This window comes from Chelonoidis abingdonii, chromosome 22, assembly GCF_003597395.2.
Source record: "Chelonoidis abingdonii isolate Lonesome George chromosome 22, CheloAbing_2.0, whole genome shotgun sequence".
Classification (NCBI taxonomy): domain Eukaryota; kingdom Metazoa; phylum Chordata; order Testudines; family Testudinidae; genus Chelonoidis; species Chelonoidis abingdonii.
Window position 1 is genome coordinate 27,674,553 of NC_133790.1, and position 25,673 is coordinate 27,700,225.

General features: G+C 46.3%; 1 protein-coding gene across 2 annotated transcripts in view; it reads left to right on the forward strand.

The window, feature by feature from the left end:
- The window catches only part of AIFM3 (AIF family member 3), a 108,229-nt gene that overhangs the window by 2,975 nt on the left and 79,581 nt on the right, over nt 1–25,673 (forward strand). Inside the window, exon 2 of one of the 2 annotated variants that reach the window (XM_075059966.1) lies at nt 16,585–16,810. The exons of the other annotated variant lie outside the window; for it this stretch is intronic. The gene's annotated coding sequence lies outside the window, so the exon portion shown is untranslated. The remainder of the gene's footprint in view (nt 1–16,584; nt 16,811–25,673) is intronic. 2 annotated transcript variants of the gene reach the window in all.

The window sequence follows — 25,673 nt, forward strand, 5'->3', positions numbered from 1 at the left end:
ACTTCTGTGACAGGGGAGAAAGGGAAAGCAAGTTAAAGGGAGAGGGAACGTTACATGGTATTTTGTCAACTTTCTCTTGGAATAAATTGGCAAGAACCTGTGTAGAGACAGAAGTGGAGACAGGAGAAGGGAAGAGTTTGAGAAGTGAGTCAAAGGTAGCTGGGACTGAATTAAGGCAGCAATGGGATTCAGTTAAGTTGACAGAGTTATTTAGCTAGGAAGATGGCGGAACCGAAGGAGAGGAGAATGACTGTGCAGTGGAGGAAGTCAGCCTGGTCACAGGATTTCCACCAGCAATGCTTCGCAATGTGAGGGCAGGAGTGGAGGGAATGAGTCAGGGCTCTGGGTTGGCGGGATGGACTCTGTGATGAGCAAGAAGGGCAAAAGAGTCAAGGGTGGAGGAAAGTGAAGCATGGGGAGAAACAAGAACAATAGCCATTAAAGAAATGGACAAGAAGGCTGAGAGCAGATGAAGGCATCGGGGCTGATGGACTGGAAGACCCAGAAAGGCAGAGTGACGGTCTGTACCCCGACGTGCATCCCTTTTTATAGGACAAAGTATGTATTGGGTGGTATCATTTGAAAGCTCATGATTTGCTGATCGTTACTGTCCTGGTGAAATATGTGAAGCAACATTGCATGAAAAGATAAACGATGCCTCTGTATAGTATTAAGACATGTTCCAAGCCTGGAGAAGCAGCCTCAAACCAGTTCCCCAAAGACCAAAGGCCAGGTGTCTACAAATGGACAATCACCTAGTGAACTGGCCACTCTTGGGTGGGAAAAAGGGTGTGTGCAGAAAATCTACACCTTGAACAAAGGAACAGCTTGAGGTTCTCTTCCACTCAGATTTTCTGTCTCCTGAACCTCAGCAGGAGATGATTCTTCTGCAAGAGAAAGGACAATAAAGGGAGCGGGCAGACTTCCCAAAATATCTCCCTCCTTATCCCTCTACCCACTGCATCAACAACACCTGAAGAACAAAGAAAGCAGCAGTGGACTGAGGGAGAGATCTTGTCTGAAAGGGGATCACCTAGTAAGACTGTTGGGACATATGATGAGAGGGACCTTTGCTTTGAATTCATGTAGCTTATTAAGTTAGGTATTAGTTGAGTCTTACTTTTTATTTCTTAGTAACCAATTCTGATGTTTATGCCTCATTACTTGTAATCACTTAAAATATATCATTTTCTAATTAAGAAATTTGTTTTATTGTTTTATCTAAACTAGTGTGTTTGGATTGAAGTGTTTGGGAAACTCCATTTGGGATAATAAGGCTTGTGCCTATCATTTTCTATTAATAAATGACAGATTTAATATGAATTGTATTGTCCAGGAGAGGGCTGGGCAGTACAAGATGCACATTTCTGGGGGAAAGTCTGGAACTGGAGAGTTTGCTGGTGTTGTTCTGCCATGTAATTCATGAGTGGTTGGCAATAGCATTCATGCAATGTAACGGAAAGTAATTTACGTGCTGGAGGCTGTGTGGGAGCAGAGCAGAAGTGGTACCTCTCATAGCAAAACAGTGAGAAAAGCACCCCAGTTTGAAGGGTTGAGGGGACATAGCTGTTCATCAGTCCAGATTGTACCTTGGGTAATGTCTCAGGGCATGGGGGATAGAGGCTCCTGGGTGATGCTGAAAGAGACCAGGTGATGGTTGGAAAGAGGGAACTTGTCAATAGAATAATCAGAGAGAGAGAGAGAGAGCAGTGCTTGCTGAAGATCAAATAGTTGAATGGCCATTTGAGTGAGTGGGACAACTGAAGCAGGGCTTCTGGTCAAGAGAAGAGATCAGAGTGAGGAAACATGCAACAAAGAGGTCAGGTGAGCCATCAACATGGAAGCTGAAGAGACAGAGGATGAGTGATAGAGATTGCAAGGAGAGGAAGCCAGGAGCTGGGACAGGAGAGAAAGGCTGATGGGAAGGAGTTGGATGGACAGTAGATGACAGCAACGTGGAGGGAGAAGGTAGAGGTGCGTCAGATGCAGTGCTGTTCAGAAGGTGAGACCGTGGGAAGGGAGAGGCCAGAGGAGCTGGAAGCAGCAGGAAAGGGGAAAAGAAGTCTAAACATTCCATGAGTAGCACAACTGACTCCACTGTCCTTCAGTCTCAGTAAAGGGATCAGAATCTGGCGCTTTGAGAAGATCAGCGAGAGCTGTAGGAGATCAAGAAATACTGTTGTTACTTTTATGACCTGATTTGAAATACAGCTAGTGTCTGAAATACCAAAGCACCAGGCAAATGGAATATGGTTGTTTCAAGATGAAAGACACATTTGTTATTAAAATCTACTATTTCAGAAGCCTTATTTACATGGGGGCAAAGTTTTCAAATATCTACTAAGTTTGCTTGCCTCAGCTGTGGGGACTATAATCCCTTTGGAGCAAACAGGGTCACATTTTCATTGGCCAGCACCGGGGTCCTGGGACAATTTGAATAGTGGTGGTGCTGAGAATCACTGAACTAAACTGTAAACTCTGCATATGATGGAAACCACTTCAAGCAAAGAGGTGTGGCAGCACCATTGGCATCCCTAGTTCCAGCACCAATGCAGTATCTGCAAAGGGCACACTATCCTGGATTTGCATGCAGAAATCTGCACTTGCACAAGTGACTAAGTAGTTACCCATGCAATTTCCTGTTTCTACAGGTAAATGTGAGACTTCTGGGTGTAATGGATTTATGCACAAATTTTGTGGGTGCAGCTTAGTCTCTGGTTGTTGATGTCCCTTAGTAAACTGTCCTTATTGGTTTTGCACACTCTGTCACAGAAATCTCCTTTTTTTTGTGCAAAAGTCTAAAATTAAAAAGTACGAGAAAGATTTGAAAATAATTCACAGCTTCAAAATGAAAGTTTCATTCTTTGTGTGTTGTGAAATCCTTCAGTTCCACATAGTGCAATCTGACACCTGTGAAACTTTTCAATGTTTCTGTGTTTACTGACGCACCTTTGAGATCTTAATTGCATCTCTTGTTTAATTATTAATGTCAGAACATTTCCAGTTTATCTTGCAAAGACCATACTAAAGCTGTGGTACTGAAAGCTCTGTTAATGACCCTTTAGCCTGGAGAATATAAACTGCTGAAGCAGCAGCCAGTAAAACAATACTAACTAATTGTTGCTTTAAACAATGTTCATGGGATACATCTCAGAAAAACATCTGAACACATTAAATGGCAGCATGATAACATTTAGTGACAGTGAAGGTTGCACCACGACACGATCCGCTGAAACCTTCACAGCAGAAGATAAAGGAGAAGTCTCTTGGATTTAATGCCACAGCACATCACCTACAGCAATGTGGAAAACACTTCAACACTTGGCAAGGCTTTCACTTCCATTGCCCATGAACACTAAAAACAACATCTCACTTGCAAACAAATTCAGCTATCACCAATATGCAGTTGATTCATAGATTTATCCTCTATACTCTGGATTTGTCTCTTTCTGGCCAAACTAAAATCTTGCCCTGTCTCTCTGACATCTTCTCAAGGACATCCAGGCTTCAACTTAAGCTCAACATGGCCTAAACAGAGCTCTTAATCTTTCCTTTCATGCCGTCCTCTCTCTCTCCTTTCTCAGTCACAATGTACACGACAACCACAATATCCTCTCCGTCAATCAGGCCCCTAACCTGGGTGTCCTCTTCTACTCAGGGTTCTCTAGGTCCTCCCATGCAGGCTGTGTCTAAATCTTCCTGGTTGTTACTGCACAGCATCTCTAACTCCAGCCTTTCCTCGCCATCTGGATTGGTTGGTAAGCTGGATGCAAGTAAACAATACACATTTTAAGATGGCTAAATGTAAAGCTATACCTCTAGGAACAAAGAATATGTAGGTCATGCTTACAGGATGGGGACTCTATCCTAGGAAGCAGTGACTCTTTGAATGATTTGGGGGCCATGATAATCAGCTGAATATGAGCTCCCAGTGTGAAGCTGTGGCCAAAGCAGCTAATATGACCCTGGGATGCATGAACGGGGAAATCTCCAGTAGGAGCAGAGAAGTTATTTTACCTCTATATTTGACAATGGTGCAACTGCTGCTGGAATCCTGTGTCCATTGCAGGTGCCCACAATTCAAAAGGATGTTGATAAATTTGAGATAGTTCAGAGAACAGCCATGAGACTGATTAAAGATTTAGAAAGCCTGCCTTTAACGATAGACTTAAAGAGCTCAAGCTATTTAGCCAACTAAAGAGAAGGCTAAGGGGTGTCTTCATTACAATCTGTAAGTACCTGCAGGGGGAATAAATATTTAATAATGGGCTCTTCAATCTAGCAGAGATCCACTGGCTGGAAGTTGAAGCTAGACAGATTCAGACTGGAAATAAGGTGAGAATAATGAACCGCTGGAATGATTTACTGAGGGGCATGGTGGATTCTTCATCACTGAGAGTTTTTAAATCAAGACTGGATGTTTTTCTAGAAGCTCTGCTCTAGGAATTATTTTGGGGAAGTTCTATGGCCTGTGTTAGTCAGGAGGTCAGACAAGATGATCCCAATGGTCCCAAAGAACTTTGCTGTATTCATTTCTACTTTACATCCAATGGATGTGCCTAAACTAGATCCTATCTATTAGAGAAACATAGAATCTTGATTTAAAAATTTCCAGTGTTGGAGAGTCCACCACAACCACTAAGTTGTTCCAATAGCTAATTGCCCTCCCTTAAAAATTTGCACTTTACTGCTAGTCTGAATTTGTCTAGCTTCAACTTCCAGCCATTGGATCTTGTTGCAGTGTTGTCTGCTGGAGTGAAGAGCCGTCTATTTTCAAATTTCAGTCATCCATGTAGATACTTATATGATCAAGTCATCTCTTAACCTTGTCTTTCATGAGCTAAATTTATGTGGCTGAAGGGGGAGGGTTGTGTGTTTGAGGGTGCTCAGTAACTGAAGGGAGAGGGTTGCTTCTGAGTATGTGTTCTGGTGGATTATTTGTAGCTAAGGGAACAGGTTTATGTTTCTTCTGGAAGGTGTAGGTGATGGGATGAGTTGTGTGTATATTTTGGAGATAGTGTATAGACTACAGGGGAGGTACTTGTGTGTGTTCTGGAGGGTTGTGTGTAGCTGAAGGGGGAGGGTTGTTCATGTGGTTTTGGGTGCTTAGATGAGGGTGGAAGTTGTGTGTTTTAGGTGATGGTTTATACCCGAGGCAGGGAAGGGAATGCGTGTGAATTTGGGGCAGTATGTAACAGAGAGGAAGGGATGTGCATGTATGTTTTGGAGGTGGTGTGTGGGTGAAGGGTCCCAGATTGGTGTGTTTGTGGTGGTGTTTAGCTGAGGAGGTAGGGTGTGTGTGTATTTTGGTGTCTGTGTGTGTTTGTAGGTAGTGTATAGCTGTGGAATTGGGTTGTGTGTGTTTTGGAGATTGTGCGTAGCTAAGGGATGGGGTTGTGTGTGGTGTGTAGCTGAGGGATGGATTGTATGTAGCTGAGGGGCAGGGTAGTGTGTGTTTTGTGGGTGCTGTTGCCATGGGGCAGGGTTTTCTCTTCCCCTGAGGAGTAAGCTGGTGGTGGTGGGCGGCAAAGGAAGGAGTGACCTCATTCTTGGTCTCTCGCATACAACCTGTAATTCCCTGCGGTGTCTGTTCACAGCTCCTGCTATCTGTGGGGGAGGCTAGTCCAGCACTGGCTTGGGACACGCTTACTAGGAATTGAGTGTTGTGAACACATTTGCTACAGGAAGGAGGTGGGATTTTTGCCACTTGTTAATTGAAGACTTGTCCTGAGTCAGCACGGTCAGAGGCCAATTGCTCCCTGGAGATTGGGGCTCTGGCTGTTGACCCTTTGGCTCTGTTCTGTCCTGAAGACACAGCCCTCGTTCATACTGTGCAGGGCTTTTTTGCTTTGGCCTCCAGGTTAGCCACCATTTCTTTGCATATGCTCTTTGCTATCTGACTCTGGCTATGAGTCGAGGCTGGGAGTGGGTGTTGGAGGCTGGGAGATCACCCGAACATTGTTTATAAGTAACCCTGGTTAGTTAAACCCAATGACAGTGCCAATCCTTACTTCACAGACTAGATAGCTTCAGCACAGTAATTTTTTTTTTTAATCACCTCACCCATCTTGTAAAGATAACAATGTACTAAGCACTTAGCTTGGAGATAACAAAGGGCATCTGTGTCCAAAAGATACATTTCACTCACGCAAGGATTAGCCACTCATGAATGGCATCCACGTTTACTCCATATTGTAGGCAGCATGGGCAATGACACCTCTAATCAAGGTTGCCTAACAGGGTAGCCCCACCTGGAATGCCCTCTTGCAGGAGGTCATGGTATGACATGTTTACTGGCCTTAATTTCCCTCTTTAGAGGCCCCAGTAACTCCCCCACTGCTCTCTTGCCTCAGTAGTTCACCTCATTGGGGCCAGTTTCTTACAAAATGTAAATTAAACTAGTTTCATAAACAAAAGTCCCCAAACATACACCCCAGGGCATATATTCCTTAAATACCATCCCCTCTAGTCAGGTCCATTGACATATCACATACCACACTCAAACATCTTCCACCTCATCCAGGCACTTCCTCAGCTCTTTCCTGTCCTTTTATCAGGACAGCCACCCCAACACCTCACTCTTCACAGCAGCTTCTTGGCTGGGAGATCATCCTCACCAGGGGAGCATGCCTGACCTTCCCATGGCCCTCTCACTGGTCCCCTGCGTCCAGCTCCCCTGTATGGAGATATCAGTGGGTAAGCCCCTCTGCTGCTCCCCTGCCTTCTGCCCTCTTCAGCCCATGGCTTTGGTTCTCTGGCTTAGAGTCAATAGCCAACACCCTTTGCTGCTCTTCTGCCTTCAGTTTCCCTCAAGGACCTCCTTGAGTTGCCTGGTCTCAGACAGCACTCACCTATTGACCACCAGCTCTCACCTGCCCCTCTCCTGACTGACTCCCTGAGGACTAGCTGCCCTTTTTAAAGCCCATTTGGGGTCAGCTGACCAGTCACAGGTGCACTGATCTTTTTCCTCTTAAAGGACAAATGTCATCCTGTGACACCCCCTTGCTTAGAACAGGCCCGCACAACTTGTAAAGTGGTAAGGACCATATTACTTCAAAGAAAACAGCTAAGGGCCGAACCCCCCACCCCAGCGCCACCCAGCCCTCCTGAAACACACCCCAGCACCGCCCGGTCCGTGGAAACAACCCCCCCGCCACTGCCGAAACACCCCCCCCAGCATCGCCCGTCCCCCTGAAACAACCCCTCCCCAGCACCACCTGCCCCATGGAAACAAAACCTCCTTCCCCAGTACCACCCCATCGAAACAGCAGTATTGAACCTTGGTAATATGTTATAGCGGGCCCCTAAGGTAGTATAATTAAGGTAAAAGAAAACTGTCTTTTTGCTAGAAGTAGAATAAGATCTTCCCACAACTTTGTAATCAATTGCCCTGTTGAATGAATGAGGTGTGACTGAGGAAGGTGTGGAAGGCAGCACCTCCAGACAGCTGCAACCCTTGGAGAGGGGATGGGAGCCAGACAAGATCAGTAGAACAGGTCAGCCACTGACTCCTCACTTGCCTCATCAGCCACGTCCTCCCCCACTGCTGGCTCAGCTGCCCCCCACCCACCACTGGCCACCCACTTGCCTCCTCAGCCCTCTCCGCTCACCTACCCACCCCTCTGCAACTGCCTGCCCGCTCGCCTCCTCAGCCGCCTCCTCCCCCCACACCGGCTCACCTGCCCCCCGCTACTGCCCACCTGCTTGCCTCCTCAGCCCCCCTCCCTCACCCGCTGCTTGCCTACTCACCCCCGCGGGCCGCACAGTGAGCCCAAGTGGGCCGCATGTGGCCCCCAGACCGCAAGTTGTGCAGGCCTGGCTTAGAACTTTGCAAAACTTTAATCCTTTGGGCTGAAATGTCTCATGCTTGATGTCTGCTTCAGATCAATTTTTTTTTTTTAATTTCAGATAGTTATTCAGCCACTTTCCAGATTGAGATTATAGGGGGAAATATGTTGTTTTGTCCATATTTAAAAATATTTACAGCCTTTTTTGTTAAGAAGCTCTAGCACCCCCAGTCTTTGGAGCAGGGACTTTACATTTTGCAGCAGGGTCACTGTGATATAAGGGATGTGCCTTTTGCTGCTCCTGTGACAATCCAACCAGATGTAGCCAAATTATGTAATTTACAGTGTGCAGATTCAAAGCCAGTCAGGCCAGAAAATTTCACCACTTGACCCTGCACTGGGCTCGATAACTTGCATTTGGCTAAAATGCCTTCCAAAAAGGCATCCGGTCTTGATTGGACATATCAAGAAATGGAGAATCCACCTTAATAGTCTATTCCAATGGTTAATCACCCTCACTGTAAAAATTGGTGCCTTATTTCTAATTTGAATGTGTTTGGTTTCAGCTTCCAGCCAGAAGCTGCTTGCACCCCGATTGGAATGCATAGGTGTAGGACAGGACCTGAAGAACGGGTGGTGGGATGGGAGCACAGAGAATAATGACAGGAATCAGGGGTGCGGGGGAATAGGAGCAGAGAGGGATGTCAGGGACAGGTTAGGGCACAGGCGTAGAAGAGTCTATATGTTCCTCTCTGGAAAAACATAGGAATGAAGCCAAGTACCCGGAGTCCCTCTGCTGTTAGCCAATAGCTGTAAAAACCACTGTATATCTCATACCGTTGTCCTGACTGGTCCATATTGAGGAGAACAGCCTGCTGCTGCTATCAGTTATCTTACCTCTAGTGGTAGAGGTCTGTGCTGTGAGTCTAAAGGACCCAGCCCTGCTGTTGTCCAATGTAGGGATCACTATGGTTCCACATAATAAATTTTCCATTTTAATCAGTTTGCTTTTTAAAAATATAAGAAATTACATTAAAAAAACTACATTAAAATAATGTTATGGATGGAAAGTCAAGCACCTGAATGTTAGGAAATGCTAGAATTAAGGTGCCTAATGCATCCTTAATTTGGCCCCCTTGTGCAAGTCATACAATCTTTAAGTATGTGATCACACATGATTTATCTCCACAAGGTCCCTGCCTCATTCACCGCAGAGGAGATCTGCTTGTGCATTATACTTACATACAGGGCGTGGTCAGGGTTTACACCTCAGGGAGGGAGATTTGCGATTTAAGCTAATGGATAATATTGGCACAAAACCAAATGGGAATAAATAGGCCATGAACAAATTTAGGCTGGAAATTAGAAGAATGTTTCTAACAATGATAGAAGTGAGGTTCTGGAACAGCTTCCTAACAGGAGTTCTGTGGGCAAACAACTTAATTAGTCTTAAGATAGAGCTTGATACATTTATGAGTGGGGCTTCTGTTGTGGTTGGGAGGCAGCGCTTGGTGGGTCTTTCCAGTTCATGACGTCTTGTGTTTCTAAAATCTCATGCTTCAGGACTTCAGCCAATCACCTGTAGGGTCAGGAAGGAATCACCTCTCACCTGATGTATTCATACTTTTTTGTTTTTCTCTCCTTTCTCTGAAGCATCAGAAAAGGTCGCAGCTGGAGATGGGACACTGAATAGGGTGGCCAGAGCTATGAGGTGGTACGGAATATTTTCTCTCTCAGGCGCTTGGCTAACTGGTTCTTAGTCATGTGCTCAGGGTCTAACTGATCACCATATGTAGAGGGTTGGGAAGAATTTTCCGGCAGATCAGACTGGAAGGCACTTTGGGGGTGTTTCACTTCCCTCTGCAGTGTGGATGTAGGTCATTTGCTAGGATCATCTGGGTATATCTCACTAAATCAATTCGCTGCCAATGCAGGGGCTTCAGGCACCGGTATACCTTGGTCCCTTCTGTTCTCTTCCTGTTGTGCACAATAGTTTAGTTTCTTAAGGGCTACTTTGATGTAATTTTGGTTGTTGGATTTAGTGTGCAGATGCTGGGTGATGTTGGTGGCCTGCGATACACGGGAGGTCAGACTGAATGATCTGATGGTCCCTTCTGGCCTTAAGTTCAATGTCTCTATGACTGTACAGGACAAACAGTGCTCTGGGGATGAACCAGCATTCTGCAGTGAATGAGGCTGTTTGTAGAAGGACCTCTGCCTCATTTGTTGTAGAAGTTGGAAGGTATGAAGTGAATGAGGCAGGAAGAGAACACGTGGTCTTGTGGTTAAGGTAGTGAATGTCAGTCTAGAACAAGGGTCTGCAACGTGGTGCCTGCAGGCGCCATGGCGCCCGCGGGGGCCTCTTAATGCGCCCGCATCCTGGCCCCCGGGAGAGCACCCGCCAAAATGCCACCGAATTTCAGCGGCATTTCGGCAGGGACACTTCTTGATGACGCCGCTTGCCGTCAACAAGTGATGTCATCGAGAGGCGTCGTCCCCGAATTTCAGCAGGGATGCCTCTCGATGACGCCACTTGCCATTGACAAGTGACGTCATCAAGAGGCATTGCTCCCAAATTTCGCCCGCCAGACGAAAAGGTTGGGGACCACTGGTCAAGAGAGTGGGATTTTATTCCTAGTAATATAACAAAATCCCTATGTGATACTGGCAGGTCACTTAAACCAAACTTTTCACAGGCTTTCAAATAAGGTATTACTCATTTTATGAGTGCCCAGCTTCAGACACCTGGGAGGAATCCTGGCTTTTTTGGAGTAAATGGAAAAACTTTCACAGATGGCAGTGGAGTCCAGCTTTCGCCACTGAGGCTACATTTGCAGAAGTGCGAAGTGCTCACAGTTAACCTGAGCTCAATGAAACCTGTGCTTTGAATACATAAAATAGGGTTAGTCAAAATTTTTCCACTTAAACCATTTTTTGGAAGGACAGTTGGGTATTCCATTGAACAAAACCTTTGTGGAAAGCGTCTACTTTCTTCTAGAGTTTTTCAGTTTTTGCCAGAAACTGAAAATCTTTAGAGGGAAAACAGTGGGTTCTGGGTTTTGATGAAAAGCTGAAATTTTCTGCTGAAAATTTCACTGAAAACAATTTTTTATTCTTGTTTTCATTGAAAATATCTGGCAGAAATACAAATTGCCAGCTATAATATTATACAAATATTTATTGAACACTTCTGATTTTTCTGCATTATTATTGATAATTCTACCATTTCCATCTAGTACCATTGTCAGAATTTTTTTTTTTTTTTTTTTTGTTCCTAATAGATTTTAACTCTGCTGGCCATAGATTTCGTTTTCTGGCCCTTTGCTTTCCTTATCAATTTTCTACAATTCCTATCTTCTGATCTATATTCATTACTGTCAACTTCTCCTTTCTCCCTGTGAAGAAGTGGGAATGTTCTTAATGTTTCCTCTGAATACTGCGTGGGTGCCTCAGTTTCCCCTATGCATTTCTTAGGTATCTAGGTGTGGTGATCAGGGTGTGTAATTGTTGAAGAACTCAAAAGGGCCCCTGTAATACTGTCTGCACAAAAAATGGCCAACACTCTGTCTCCTGGCAACTAATGGCCTGGGCCCCTCCTCTACAAAGATACCAGCTGAAGGTGTTAAAAAACAAAAAGATCAGGTAACCTCCTGGCCCGGAAAAAAGACAAAAGAAGAGGAGGGGCTAAAAAGTTTTTCAGTTTGAAGCTGGCTGGGAAAATGGAGGGGAGGCCAGACAGGCCTCCTGGCCTCCCCTGGCCACCCAAAATGAACCTGACTGAGGGGGTCCCGTTATCTGTACCTGCAAGGCCTGTCTTAGGGTATGGCTAAACTTGAAATTTCAAAGCACTGCAGGAGCGCTGCTGCAGCAGCGCTTTGAAGTGTGAGTGTGGTCGGAGCGCCAGCGCTGGGAGAGAGCTCTCCCAGCGCTGCACGTAAACCACATCCTCTACGGGTGTAGCGCGCAGCGCTGGGAGCCATGCTCCCAGCGCTGCGGCACTGATTACACTGAGGCTTTACAGCGCTGTATCTTGCAGCACTCAGGGGGGTGTTTTTTCACACCCCTGAGCGTGAAAGTTGCAGCGCTGTAAAGTGCCAGTGTAGCCATACCCTTAAACTGTGTTCCTGTCGTCTAAATAAACCTTCTGTTTTACTGGCTGGCTAAAAGTCATGGTGAATTGCAGAAAGCCGGGCGTGCAGGGCCTTGTATCCACCAAACTTCATGAGACTCCTGTTTGTAATACATTAGGGCAGGGGTGGGCAACCTTTCAGAAGTGCTGTGCTGATTCCTCATTTATTCACTCTAATTTAAGGTTTCATGTGCCAGTAATACATTTTAACGTTTTTAGAAGGTCTCTTTCTCTAAGTCTATACATATAACAATAGTTTAGTTATATATTAAAGTAAATAAGGTTTTTAAAATGTTTAAGAAGCTTCATTTAAAATTAAATTAAAATGCAGAACCCCTAAGACTAGTGGCCAGGACCCCTGCAGGGTGAGTGCCAATGAAAATCAGCTCACGTGCCGCCTTCGGCACCCGTGCCATAGGTTGCCTAGCCCTGCATTAGGGTTTGTTAAATAGCTGCCTTCACTTTCTCTTTAAACCAGGTAGGTTTTTTAAATCAAGACAGCCTTCTCCCTCAGTTCTGGGATTGTGCTTTTTGAGGCATCTAGTAAAGTGTTCTTAAACAATTCCCAGTTATCAGTCATTTTTCTGATTAAATTCTTCCTGCTAGCTAATTTGACTCACAATTGTTTTCAGCATTGAGAAACTGGCCCCTTTAAATTACTCAGTTTAGATATTCCTGGTCTTGACATTATTCTGTTTGCACATTATAAACATGATCAAGTCATGATCATTTGTACCTAAGCTATGATTAACTTTAAGTTCTGTAATCAGTAGCTCATTATCTGTCAAGATGAGGTCTAATATAGAATTCCCCTGCATCGGATGCAACAACTTTTGAGTTAAGAAATTGTCATCAATCATATTTAGAAATATCAGGGATGTTTTAGTATTGGCAGCATGAGATCTCCAGCATACGTCACTCAAACTGAAGTCTTCCATGATCACAAAGTTTTTTTTCCTACACATTATAGATAGGCGCATAAGGATCCTGTCATTGTGTTCCCTAGTGTGATTTGGTGGTCTCTAGCAGACACCAACTAATACCCCATCTCATGCTTTATTTGCCTTTTGAGGGATCTGTTTAGTTAAATATACTGATGATACCCTTTGTACTTTGAATGACTCACAAGCAACATTGTCATCTCGTGGGGTATATATCCACCCCTGAAAGAAAACAGGGAAATCCACATGCTTTTTCAAGACAGAGACATAGGCCAGGTACTTTCTATCACCAGAGATCATCAGAGACCCCCAAGGAAGAGTCAGTAATACCAGAAAAAGAGAATTTCTGCAGTAACCACTCTTACATCTCAACTTACAATACTGAGCCAATCCTCTTCTCCCTTTCACATTCCTCTTCAGAGACTCATCTCACGAGAGACTGTGGCTTCAGGAGGTGCATTCACTTCTGTCACTCACAACAATAAAAGACCTTCCATCTCAATTCTGAGGAAGACGTTTCTATTCCAACGCCTTCCTGATACCAAAGAAGGGTGACATCCCATTTTGCATTTGAGCAGGATCAGCATCTTCATTCATCACATAAAGTTCAGAATAGTGACCCTAGCATCAATGATTCCACCTCTAGATTGGCAAGACTGGTTTGCAACTCTTGACTTGCAAACTGCATAATTCCACGGCGATCCCCACAGAGCTGATGGAAGATTCCATTCATCACATTCTTCATCTCTTCCTTGCTCACAGTTTCAAAATCAACAGAGAAAAATCCAGATTGAAAGAATACAAAGACTAGAATTTATAATTGCAGCCACAGATTCCATCACAGCCAGATGGAATAGTGCAGACTGTTCCTTTGTCTAGATTTTTAAAAGGATTTTGAAAAATTGGAGAGGATGCAGAAAAGAGCCAGAAATACCTTACAGTGAGAGACTTGGGAGATGTCTATACTGCCTCACGGTGCTGACCAAAGGGATGTGAATAGCAGAGCACACCAAAGTGCTCTGCTGTAACCGGGGCCGGTTCCAGCTTTTTTGCCGCTCCAAGCGGCGAAGAAAAAAAAGAAAAGAAAAGAAAAGCCCGATTGAGCAGAGCAATTGAGCTGCTGCTAAAGTGCCGCTGAAGAGGAAGCGAGGCACTGAACGACCCGCCGCCGAATTGCTGCCTCAACAACGGACGGACTGCCGCCCCTTTCTATTGGCCGCCTCTTCCTTCACTGGTGCTTGGAGCCAGCCCTGGCTGTAACTCCCCCAGGTACACATTGTGGGCATAAATTTACAAGTCCAGATTGGCGCTAAGGTAATTGAAACCTTTAAGTTCACACTCACAGGGTCCACATAGGGGAGTGACAACGCAGAACTTCGATGCACACTGCTAGTCACACCCCGTTAGGGCAGGTTTCACTACCCACCAGATTGGCAGGTAGTGATCGATCTATCGGGGATCGATTTATTGCATCTTGTGTAGAAGCGGATAAATCGATCCCCGAATACGCTCCCCATCGACTCCGGAACTCCAGCTAGTGAGAGGTGGAAACAGAGTCGACGGGGGAGCAGCAGCAGTCGACTCGCTGCTGTCCTCATGGCCAGGTAAGTCGACCTAAGATACGCCAACTTCAGCTACGCTATTCACATAGCTGAAGTTGCATATCTTAGGTCAAAACCTCCCCCCAGGGCTTAGGGTCTGACCTGTGGCAGTTGAGATGTGGACTTACAGAACTCAGTCTGTTTAGAGTATCAAAAAGAAGATAGTTTGGTAACTTGATTATAGTGGATGCGTAACTTCACAGGGAGAAAGTAATGGGTCCCAACAGGCTCTTTAGTCTAGCAGAGAAAGGCATAACAAGAACCAATGGCTAGAAGATGAAGCTAAACAAAATAAAATTAGAAAAAATTTTTTAACTGTGAGGGTGATTAACCATTGAAAGAAACTACCAAGGGAAGTGGGGGAGACTCCATCTCTTGGGCTCTTAAAATCCATAGTGGATGCTTTTCCAGAAGAAGCGCTTTAATCAAACACATTTATTGGGCTCAACGTAGAGGAACTAACTGAAATTCACTGGCCTGTGGTTTATTCAGGAGGCCAGACTGGATGGTTCCTTTTGCTCTTAAACTCTGTGAGATTCTTTACCATTTTCACATGAGGAGCACAGTCCAAACAGCCTAGTTTAATTTTCAGAATTTACCAAATTTAAGAGCAACATCTTTCAAAGTTAGCCAAAGTAATATATCTTAATGAGGACCGTTTTCATGCCAGGTTTGAACTTCGAAATGCTTAGCATTACTGGTTTGAAAAACTGGTTGTCTGTTTGAAAGGGTCTGATCTCGCAAACCCTTTCTCCAGCGAGTAGTCCCTTTGCAGTCAATAGCACTATCCATGGGAATTTTAGGTGCATACATGATAATTTTCAGGATTTCTACTGTCTTTTTTTTTTTCATCTCCTTTTAATTTGAAAACCAGCTGAATGAATTTTTCTCCAATTTTTAATCAATCATATTTGGGTTGAGATCAAGCATTTAAAGATTTAGCCCAAAAAGATAAGATTGTAGAAAGTTATAAGAGTCTGGAAACTGTTCTTTGTAACTTTATAATTTTAAAACTGTGACTTTATCAGTAATTTTAAACATTGTGAAATTAACATGCCATCTGCCAACCATAATTCAAATCACACTTCTTGTATGTTACATCCCTTTCCTCCCCCGCCCCAGGCTTTTTCTGCCTTGACTATTTCGATTGTCATCTCTGACTGTCATCTTTTGGGGTGGGGCCTAGCTGATACATATATTTTTACAGTGCTTCGCACAGTGGGGCATCTACTGAAAGACACATAATGATAGTTAATAGGGCGACTCGGGGACCTTGTTATAGAAACACTGAAGCAAAACAAATATTTTCCAAATTAAACTCAGTCACAGTTTGTGTGTGCTGGTGTCACTGAGACAGTATTGCCCCCGTCATCAGCTGCAGATCTAAGCCACTGTCTACTGAAGTCCCGGATAGCTGGATTTTCAACCAAATCAGTGGGAATTTGGCTCCTAAATCCTACCTGGGAGTCTTCAGTGGACACTGGCTTTAATCCTGTGTGTGTAGTTCAACCTCAGGCTATCAGTAAATTTTGGGATTGGTACAAATCTAAATTGTGCATGAAAATGTAATGCCCTGGGGCTAGATTCACAAAGGGACTGAGGCACCTAAAGTGGGAGTTGGGCACCTCAGTCCTAGGTTTAAGTGCCACTGGGATTCACAGAACATAAGAACGGTCATACTGGGTCAGACCAAAGGTTCACCTAGCCCAGTATCCTGACTTCCGACAGTGACCAGTCCTATCTCCCTCCATTCGTTGGAGAGGAAGCCTGAGTGCCTAACTTTGGCATTGTGAATCCCAGGGATTCTCCAGGTGACTGAAAGTCCCTTTGTGAATCTAGCCCTAGATGTCTGGAAATGAGTTTGTTTCTGATTTGGAGGCCCCAATCCCCAATGTGTTAATCAGTTTGCAAAGAGACTCATGGGCCTTACTTGAACGTTATTTGTGAGTCTTTATTTCACGTAAGGGAAGTGCCTTTGACTTGTGGATTTGTGTTGCCTAGCCCGTGGGTGAGTAGTAATATGAAGGAAACAACATCTGGAGTGACTTAAAAACAAGAAAAATAAAGTATGTGTGTGAATGTATTCCAGTTATTCATTTTTAATTGAGCTTTTCCATTTAATGTAGGTTATGAAGGCAGCCTTATGCTCCCGCTGGCGTGACTGGCCAGTGTACCATGAAGGGACATGCCAGTCTTCCTGGTGAGCTGATTGCTCACTTTAAGCCCTAATGGTCTATCCCTTCTGGAGATTGGGCTGAAGCATCCACTAGCTGACTTGCCTCCTATTCCTGCTGTGATTCCCTCCTTCTACTTGGCGCGCCATGGGAGGATGCTTCTCCAAACCAAAACCAGGTGACTGCTGTTCAGTGTTCCTCTAATCGTCACATGTTTGCCTGATTAGCTGCAGATGAAACTAGGTCAGGCCCGCAGAGGTGCTCCACAGGGAGGCTGCTTCAGAGAATGTTAATTCTCAGCTCTTACATGGAGGATTACAAGGCAGTTAATCCACAGAACATTCCACTTCATTTGCATTCACATGCAGTGAATTGTGTAAAACCTTTCAAAGTGCTGAGGGGTAGGGTGAAAAACTCAAATCTCAGTAAACTAGAGATAGAAAAGCTCTCTGGGATGTCAGCTGCAGCCTGGGACAAAGGTAAGAATCCAGCCTTGATCTGAAAGACAGAGATTCAAAATCTGTAAGCACATTTCCTGTGTGATTTACCCTCACACATAAACTACACACTCCCATCCTGTTGCCCGGTATACACCCACACAGAGCAGTTGTTCAGTCCCCTTGTGGCCCACATCCACACAATGATGGTGTGGTCTTCTCACGTTTGCCCCACCTTGAGGTTACTGCTGTATGCTTCCCTATCTCTGATCCTCTGCCTGATTCACAACACTACTGTATTCTCCCTCACCCCACTTTCAGAACTGCACTGCTCCCAGGCTCAGCCCCGAAGGCACCGCTGTACACTTTCCATCTGCCCCCCGGATCCTCATGGTGAGTAAAAACTCGTGGGGAGGTAACAGGTCCATTATGGACAAGGACTGTAAATTGCTTCAAAGGGGCAGTGTGACAACCATCCTTAAAACAGGCAATATTGTGACCTCGCTCAAGAAACAATCTCAGCTCTAGTAATCTCATGAATTATTGACCAGCCTCAAATCTTCCGTTTTCGGAAGATCTTCCATTGTTGTATGCAGTGTTGTTGTAGCCATGTGGGTCCCAGGATATTAGAGACACACAGTGGGCCAGGTGATATCTTTTATTGAACCAACGTCTCTTGGAGAGAGAGACAAGCTTTCAAGCTACACAGAACTCTTCCTCAGGCCTGGGAACCGTACTTACGGTGTCACAGCTAATTACAAGATCAAACAAATAGTTTAACATAAGTAGTTAGCACAGAGTCTTTATTCTTTTAGTTAGCACATCTTTAAAAATTTTGTTATTTTAAGCTGATCTTATAATTTTTGGGGCTTGATTCATCATTTTTGAATTCTTGAAGCTGGCACTTCGGAGCATGGCATATACCGAGGTGATGTTCTTTTGTACAATATTAGTATTTGCCAATAATATAAATAAACCACTTCATCTACTTTATTTTGTACCTTTAAAAAATACTCCAGTTATAGGGTTAGTTCATGTGTCTTTCCATTATATGTACCTGCAGAATAGTAGCTGCTTTGCCATGACAAAGAACTGATTTCTCATTCCTGACTATCTCAGGACTTAGATGGCAAGAGTCCTGGTCTTCAGTACAAAAGTTCCCCCTTTTGTTAGTCCAACAGAAGTCAGCCATCACTGTTAGTGAGTAAACAGAAGTACAGTCATATGTGACTGCTTAAAAAATTGCAAAACATTAGATCACATTCACATTAAGCTTAAGACCCTCTTTTAGTAGGTTTAAAAAGGGCTTAAAATATGCTGGAATGCAATCCAAGTACATCAAGCCAATCGGATTAAAAAAGTTAAGAAACTTGGTGTTTATAAACCTCTTATTTCTTAGAAATCTCATTTTCCTTGATCAAAATAGACCTGTTTCCATTCTGGACAAACCCAGTTACCACGGAGCCCCAGACTCCAGAAAGGCACAGCAAAAGGGAACACAGGTCCCTACCTAGAGCAAAGGGGCTGTCCCAGAGGCACCCAGTGTGGGGCAGGGTGGGGTGAAGCAGTGAGTTGCCAGGGTGGGGAATGGGTGAGGTGGACAAGAGGGTGCCATAGAGAGGAGCGGGTGGGGTGAAGATGGAAGGTTGTGTGGGGAGGTGAAATGGAGCCACATTGTAAGGGTGTGGGGTGGAGCCCAAAGGCACCATGTGGGGGAGTGGAGCCATGAGGCACAGGGAGCAGGTGGAGCTGAGAGGTCCAGTGCAGGGGAGGAGAATCTGGGAGGTGTCCTGAGGGAGATGGATGGGGGTGGGGGAGCTGAGAAGTGCAGTGGTGATGGGGCATAAGGAGCTTGGAGTTGTCCTAAGGGAGAAGGTTTTTGGGGGTGGGGGGAGGTGAGAGGTGCAGTGCAGGGGAGGAGGATCTGGGAGGTGTCCTGAGGGAGATGGATGGGGGGAGCTGAGAAGTGCAGTGGTGATGGGTCATAAGGAGCTTGGAGGTGTCCTAAGGGAGAAGATTTTTTGGGGGGGGAGCTGAGAGGTGCAGGGGGGCAGGAGCTGGGAGGTACAGTGGCAGGGGAAGGGTCTGGGAGGTGTCCTGAGGGAGAAGAATGGGGGGGGGGCTCAGAGGTGCTGTGTAGTGGGGGGAACAAGTGAAGCATCCATGGTACCTTTTTACTAGGGACATTTGTTTTGAAATTACTTTAGTGATACTGCTTATTGTGTGAGCTGCCACATGTGTGTGAAGTGCTGCACTAGTTAGCACCTTATGGAGCTGTCTAGTGACATATGCTGCCCTCCTGGTTTTGCGTAGCAGTGGTTCTCAACCTGTGGTCCATGGACCCAAACTATCTCTGAAGGGTCTGCAAAAGACAGATTGAAAATGAACTGAACAGAATTCTACTATACATACAGACAATAGATTTCCAAAGGAGCCCACGCCTCCGTTCAAAATTTTTTAAGGGTCCGTAAATGAAAAAGGGTTGAGAACCACTATTGTATAGTGCCATAGATTTGTTGCTCTGCCTGTTAGCTCAGCGGATAAGGAAGTACGTATTCCCACATATCTGCTCACAAAGCTCCTCCTTTGTCCATGGAGACTCATATTTGCATGGGTTCTTTAGGCCATGTCTATACTATAAAATTAAGTTGACCTAATGCCCATTGGCATATAACCACTGCAGTAATTATATTTCTTGTGCACATCTACACTTCGCTCCCTGTGTCAGCAGTGCATGTGCTCACCAGGAGCTCTTGTATCGGTTGTACTGTCAGTGTGGGGCAGTTCCTGAAAGCTAGGAACAGTCAATGTAAGCAACGCAGTGTTGACCTAACCTAACTATATTGACCTTGACTCTACGTGACCTATGAAGATGGAACTATTAAGTCGGCGTAGTGGGGCAGTTATGTGAGCGAGACTGAAATTTGGGTGGAGACACTTCCAACTGAGCAGCTGTTAATGTGCTGCAGCAGGTTCCACAAGGCTGCATGACCATAGTGTGAAATTATTTATTTTTTTACCATGACTGTACCGTGCATTATGCACAATACTCATTTTGGAGAGTAGCAGAGCTTTGCTCCACCAAAGCTCTAGGCGGCCTCTTAGGCCATGTCTACTATAAGGAATTTTTGTACAAAAATTGCCACAGGTGCTACCTCTGGTATCGCACGTAATAGCACTGGTGGAAGCCCAGGCTGTGGCAATTGTTTTCAGTGTCAGTTAACAGTGCTGAGGAGAGCAAGTCTAAATGTCAAGATCCCGAACACTGCTGCTGAGCTAGAAAACTTTCTATACTAGGCCTCCCATTAGTGCAATTATTGGTGCGGCTGAACTGGTGGTAACATTAGTGAGAAATTTTTTTACTAAAGTTCCCTAGTGTTGATAAAGCCTTCATAAAAAAGATGAAGGTCTTTCTCTGTAGAGCTGGCAGCTAATGTAGGCTTTGCATGATGAGACAGGCCCATTTCTTGGTTTTACCTCTTCAGCGCAGTACTGTGTACGCGGTATGTACACCACGCTACAGAAGGATTGACGAGAGGGTTGTTTACAGACTTTGAGCTCTGCTCAGAGGTAAGGTGTGCAAACATTATGGCTTTTGCACTCTAGTAGGAGAGTGCGATTGGGTGTGCGCAGGTCTTTGTTCATCAAGAGATCATTGAAAGAGGCCCTTCTCAGGTGGGTGAAGTGAAATTGGGCAGGAAGAGAAGAGCTCCGAGGAGGTTTGTATAGGAGTAAAAAACAATTTGGGTTTGTGATGTGGGAATATCCTGACAGAAAAACAATATGTAAATAGTTAGATGGGTCATAGGGCATCACTCTTTGGGACTCCATAGAGATGATGGGCGAAGCTGAGACAGGAATGTTGTCATGTTGGGCAATCATATCTCCTCCTGGAAGTTGTTGGGCAGGATAGCCAACTTCTATTCAGGTCAAGTGAGGGAACAATGACATGCCACTTTGGCTAGTGAAAGCTGAAACAGGGACTAGGCCGCATACAAGCCTGGGCAGTGGTTGTGCCATATGGTCCAAGGGGTTTTCCAGGGGATCTGATACAAATGCTGGGGCAGGGGTTTGACTGGATTGCAGCTGTATGTCTGTATGAGAGAGAAAGAGAGAAGCAGCAGAAACACCACCGAAGCACACAGAGAAGGCAGTAAAGAAGCCCTAGGCGCGTCCAGAGAAGGTCTGTAGCATGACCTTCAGAAAAGATGAAAGAAAGCTTGTGGATAAAGGGATGGAGCTGGAAAAAGGCTTGCCACTGAGAGCAAAGAATCTGTCTTCATCTATTTAATTCCTACTGTGTTCTGGGAAACAGGACTGTAAGCATCCTTCGTAAGTAAACAAGATTGCATCCAAGAAATACCTGACTGCATCAATTTCTTATGCTCACAAAAATAATCTGCTGGACCCTAATTACTGGCTAACCACTTGCGTCAAAAGCAGTAACAATATTGGATCTGGGTCCAATCTTTGCATGGTGTTTCTGTACCATAGATAGGGATGGATATTTCCCCCAGGGGTCTAGCTGGGTAGCAGAGCCTACACATCTAGACAATGTCTTTATTACAAAAAGTGTGTTTTTACATGAAGATAGCAATCTCAAGATAACCATCTTGCTGTAAAATCAGAGTGGAGACAAGGCACAGTAGTTTTTAATTCAAGGTAGCTAGTCAAGGTATATTCCAGGTGGTGCTATAGTGTGGATCTTGACTAACTATACCAAGGTAAAAAGAGCTGCATTTCGTCTCCACTGGGGTTTTATATCAAGATAGTCATCTGGAGTTAGCTCTCTCAATGAAAGAACACGCCTTTGTTTGCAGCTAGTGCATAGCCACAGGGCAGGGATGGGAGGAGGACATGGCTGTCTAACAATCACCTACCAGCTTCCATTTAAGGGCTGTTAAGAGACAGTGCCAAGTCCACTAGCCTTAATGGTTCTAGCCTGACCTCCTAGGCAGCCCCTAAACTGATTTGAAGCGGGTGGGTAAGGCTACAGAATCCAGCGGGATAGAGGCAGGTTGTGTGGCTTATATAAGGACAGACTCTGAAGAGGAATCAGACAGAACTAGAATGAGACCGACAGAAGAATCTGGGCTTTCTAAGAGTATGTGAGTTGGGTCCGTTCTGTTCTTGAAACTTAACAGGGAAGTCTCTCTCTCTCCAACTCAGCTTGCAGAGAACATAGGTGGTTGGTGTACGTGAAGGAGTGTACCAGGTTCAGGTTTAAGAGTGGGAGAATTGTGAGATTCCACCCTGACAGAGCCTATCTCAGCGAGACTAGAAAGGCATAGAGCTGCAGGTAGCCCGATAACTATGGTAATGCCCCGTTTCTTTTACAACAAAAGAGAATGGGGAATTTACACCTCTTAGGAGACTTTGAGAATCCAAGTCTAAATGTTTGCTCAATAAGTTATGTCTTTCTATTTCATGTTAGAGTTAACTAGCGCACCAACACCTCATTCTGGAAATCTAGAAATCAAAATTCTCCACTATAGGACACGTCATGCCTATTCACTTCTGAGCAGATGCTCTGCATGTCATGTCAACCAATAAGTTCATCAGGGACCACCAATTTCTGCATTCACCCCCACTTTTGTCTGCCTAGAACAGCAGCAGTGAGGGATGATCTTCTCTTGACCAGTGACAAGGGCCAGAAATCCACACGCGCATCACTGCGTCTCTCCATGTCAGTTGACATGTCAGCCATGATGCAGCTCAGACACAGAGCCGGGGTTGGGGGATTGTGCTGTGATAGCTTCCATTACCTCTCTAAGACTGTTATCATGCTGTCCTGCTCCTCCAGCTCCAGAGTCCACAGTCACAGACCAGGGCTATACTAGCAGGGAGGTTAACCTAAGATATGCAACCTCATCTATGTGAATAGTGTAGCTGAAGTCAGTGTATCTTAGGTCGATTTACCTGGCCGTGAGGACACTGGCGAGTATACCACTGCTGCTCCCCCGTCGACTCCGCTTCCGCCTCTCGCGAGCTGGAGTTCCAGATTCGACGGGGAGCACAATTGGGGATCAATTTTATCACATCTACAATGGACGTGATAAATTAACCCCCGATAGATCGATCGCAAAGACCTGCCCATAGAGTCCCAAAGGAATCCATTCTCTTCTGCAGCTTGCTCCACATCTGTGTGAAGTTGCTAGGGAAGAATATGAAAAAGTAGAGAATAATATACCAGCAATACATTAATAATAACTAGCCCTACATCAAGGGCAGCTCCACTCCACCATGTCCTTCCTGCCTGACTGTATGCCACCCCAAAACTGTCCACACACAGACCTCTCCTACTTTTTACCCTGGGATAGGGGTATAGCTGTCATAAAAGGCCTCAGAGCTGCCTTTGCCAGATCCCCACCAGCACAGAGTTCTCCTACACTGGGAATTCACTGGCCACCTCCTGCCACTTGAAGCCCACTTTGTATTGTGGTCTTAGCAGGCCGGAGACTCAGGCCTTTATCTTTAGCTTTCATTTTGTAATCCTTTGCATCATAATGGTTTATGACAGAGTGTACAAACCCCACACTCGAGAGCGAGGGATTAAGGAGCAGCTCTGGGCCCAGGTGGCCCTGCTCAGCAGCACTTGCAGAGCCTGCACAAGCTGAAGGCAGAGCTTAAAGGGAGAAGAAGAGAGGTTCAGAAGGGAACAAGCAGGGGAAGGGAACAGATTGGTGCTTTGGGGAAATAGTCCAACAGCTCCTGTATCCTGAGACCTGACACACTAAGCCTGCAAAAGAACCTGGTCACTGTTTAGGAAGACCAGACACTATTGTCAGTTCAGTTCTTTAATTTGCCCTGTGGGCAGAGGTGAAAGTAAGCCGGTACGGGCTGGTATGGAGGACCAGTAAGAAAAGGTGCAGTAGCTACTGGCAAGAAAATGGAGCACTTTCCCCCTCTGACTCCTCCTCCTGGCTCCAGCAATAATAAGGGTCTGGGGGCCTGGCTCCATGAAAGTTCAGGGCCCGGTCTCCCCTCTGGTCCCACCTGCTGCCCCTCCCCCATGCCTCCCCTGAGTGTGCCCTGGCCCCCCTTTGCTGCCCCCATCCACCTCCCTGGGTCTGGCCAAGCTGTGTCTCTCCCCTGAAGCTCCATGCTGCCTGCCTGCATTAACTGCTGCCACAGCGTCCTAGTGCCCCCCTCACTACTGCCAGGACAGGCTGCCCTTCCCCCTCAGACCCTTTCATTTTCCGGTGGGACCCAGTACCAGTACAGCTGCCCCCCCTGCCCACAGTCACTGCTCTTGCCCCACTCTGGGCAAGGGGCAGCCCCATTTCCCACCCCCCGTGAGGCTACAGTGAGGGGCGGCAGCAGCAGAGGAGGAGGGGCACATGTGCTGGCAGCCCCCCTGGCATGGCACCCACCACAGGGGAGGTGAGGGGGATTCCTGGACCTGAGAGGACATGCAGTGACAGTGGTGGGGGGGTTAGTGTTACTGCCGGGGGGGAGAAGGGGGTCCCTACCCCAGAGCTCACTGCTGCCAGCAGGGAGAGGGTTCAGGGGAGTCCTCCTCTCTGGCTCAGTCCCAGGGCAGTCTGCCTGCACCCCAAACTCATCCCCAGCCCTGACCCACCCCAGAGCCCACACCCCCAGCCAGAGCCCTCATCCCCCCACACCCCAACCCTCTGTCCTAGCCCTGAGCCTCTCCAACAGCCCAAACTCCTCATCTGCAGCCCCAGCCAGAGCCCTCATCCCCCTGCACCCTAACCCTCTGCCTCAGCCCTGAGTCCCCTCCCACACTCCAAACCCCTCATCCCCAGCCACATCCCAAATCCACCCCCAGCCTCACCCCACAGCCCTCACCCGTGCACCCCCTCCCTCCACACCCACTCCCATCCCCAAACTCCCTCCCAGAACCTGCACCCTGCACCCCTCCTGCACCAGCCCAGGGCCTGCACTCCAGACCTCCTCCCCCACCCAAACTCCCTCTCAGAGGCTTGGGCAGGTTGTGAGTGGAGTTTGTGCAGGGGCAGGTTCTGGGCACCACCAAAATTTCTACAAACATGACAACGCTGCTGGCAAAAGCTAGTGTGCCATACCAGAGTGGACTGGCTTCCTGAGGCAGCAATTTAAAGGATTGGAGCCCAGGACCCTTTAAAATTTCTGCCAGAGCCCCGCTGCCAGAGCCCTGGGGTAGCGATGGAATGGCTTGGGTGGTGATTTAAAGGGCCCAGGGCTCCTGCTGCTCTACTGCCCCGGGACCTTTAAATCACTGCTGGAACCCCACTGCTGCTACCCCAGGGATCTGGGGCCAATTTAAAGGGCCCGGGTCCTTTAACTAGCCCCCGGAGCCTGCCGGAGCCCTGGAGGGTAGCAGCAACCGGAGCCATGGGCCCTGCTGCTGGAGCCCTGAGGCTCTGTCGGCAATTTAAAGGGCCCCGGCCTCCGCTGCAGTAGCAGCAGCTAGAGCCCTGGGCCCTTTAAATTGCCTCCAAACTTCTGGGCTCCCAGACACCTCGGCAGCTGGGTGATTTAAAGGGCTTGGGGATCCCAGCTGCTACTGCCACAGCCCTAGCCCCGGGCCCTTTGAATCCTGATTTAAAGGGTCTGGGGATTTTAAGGTCCCACCTCTTTCAGTAGAGGCCACGCCCCTTC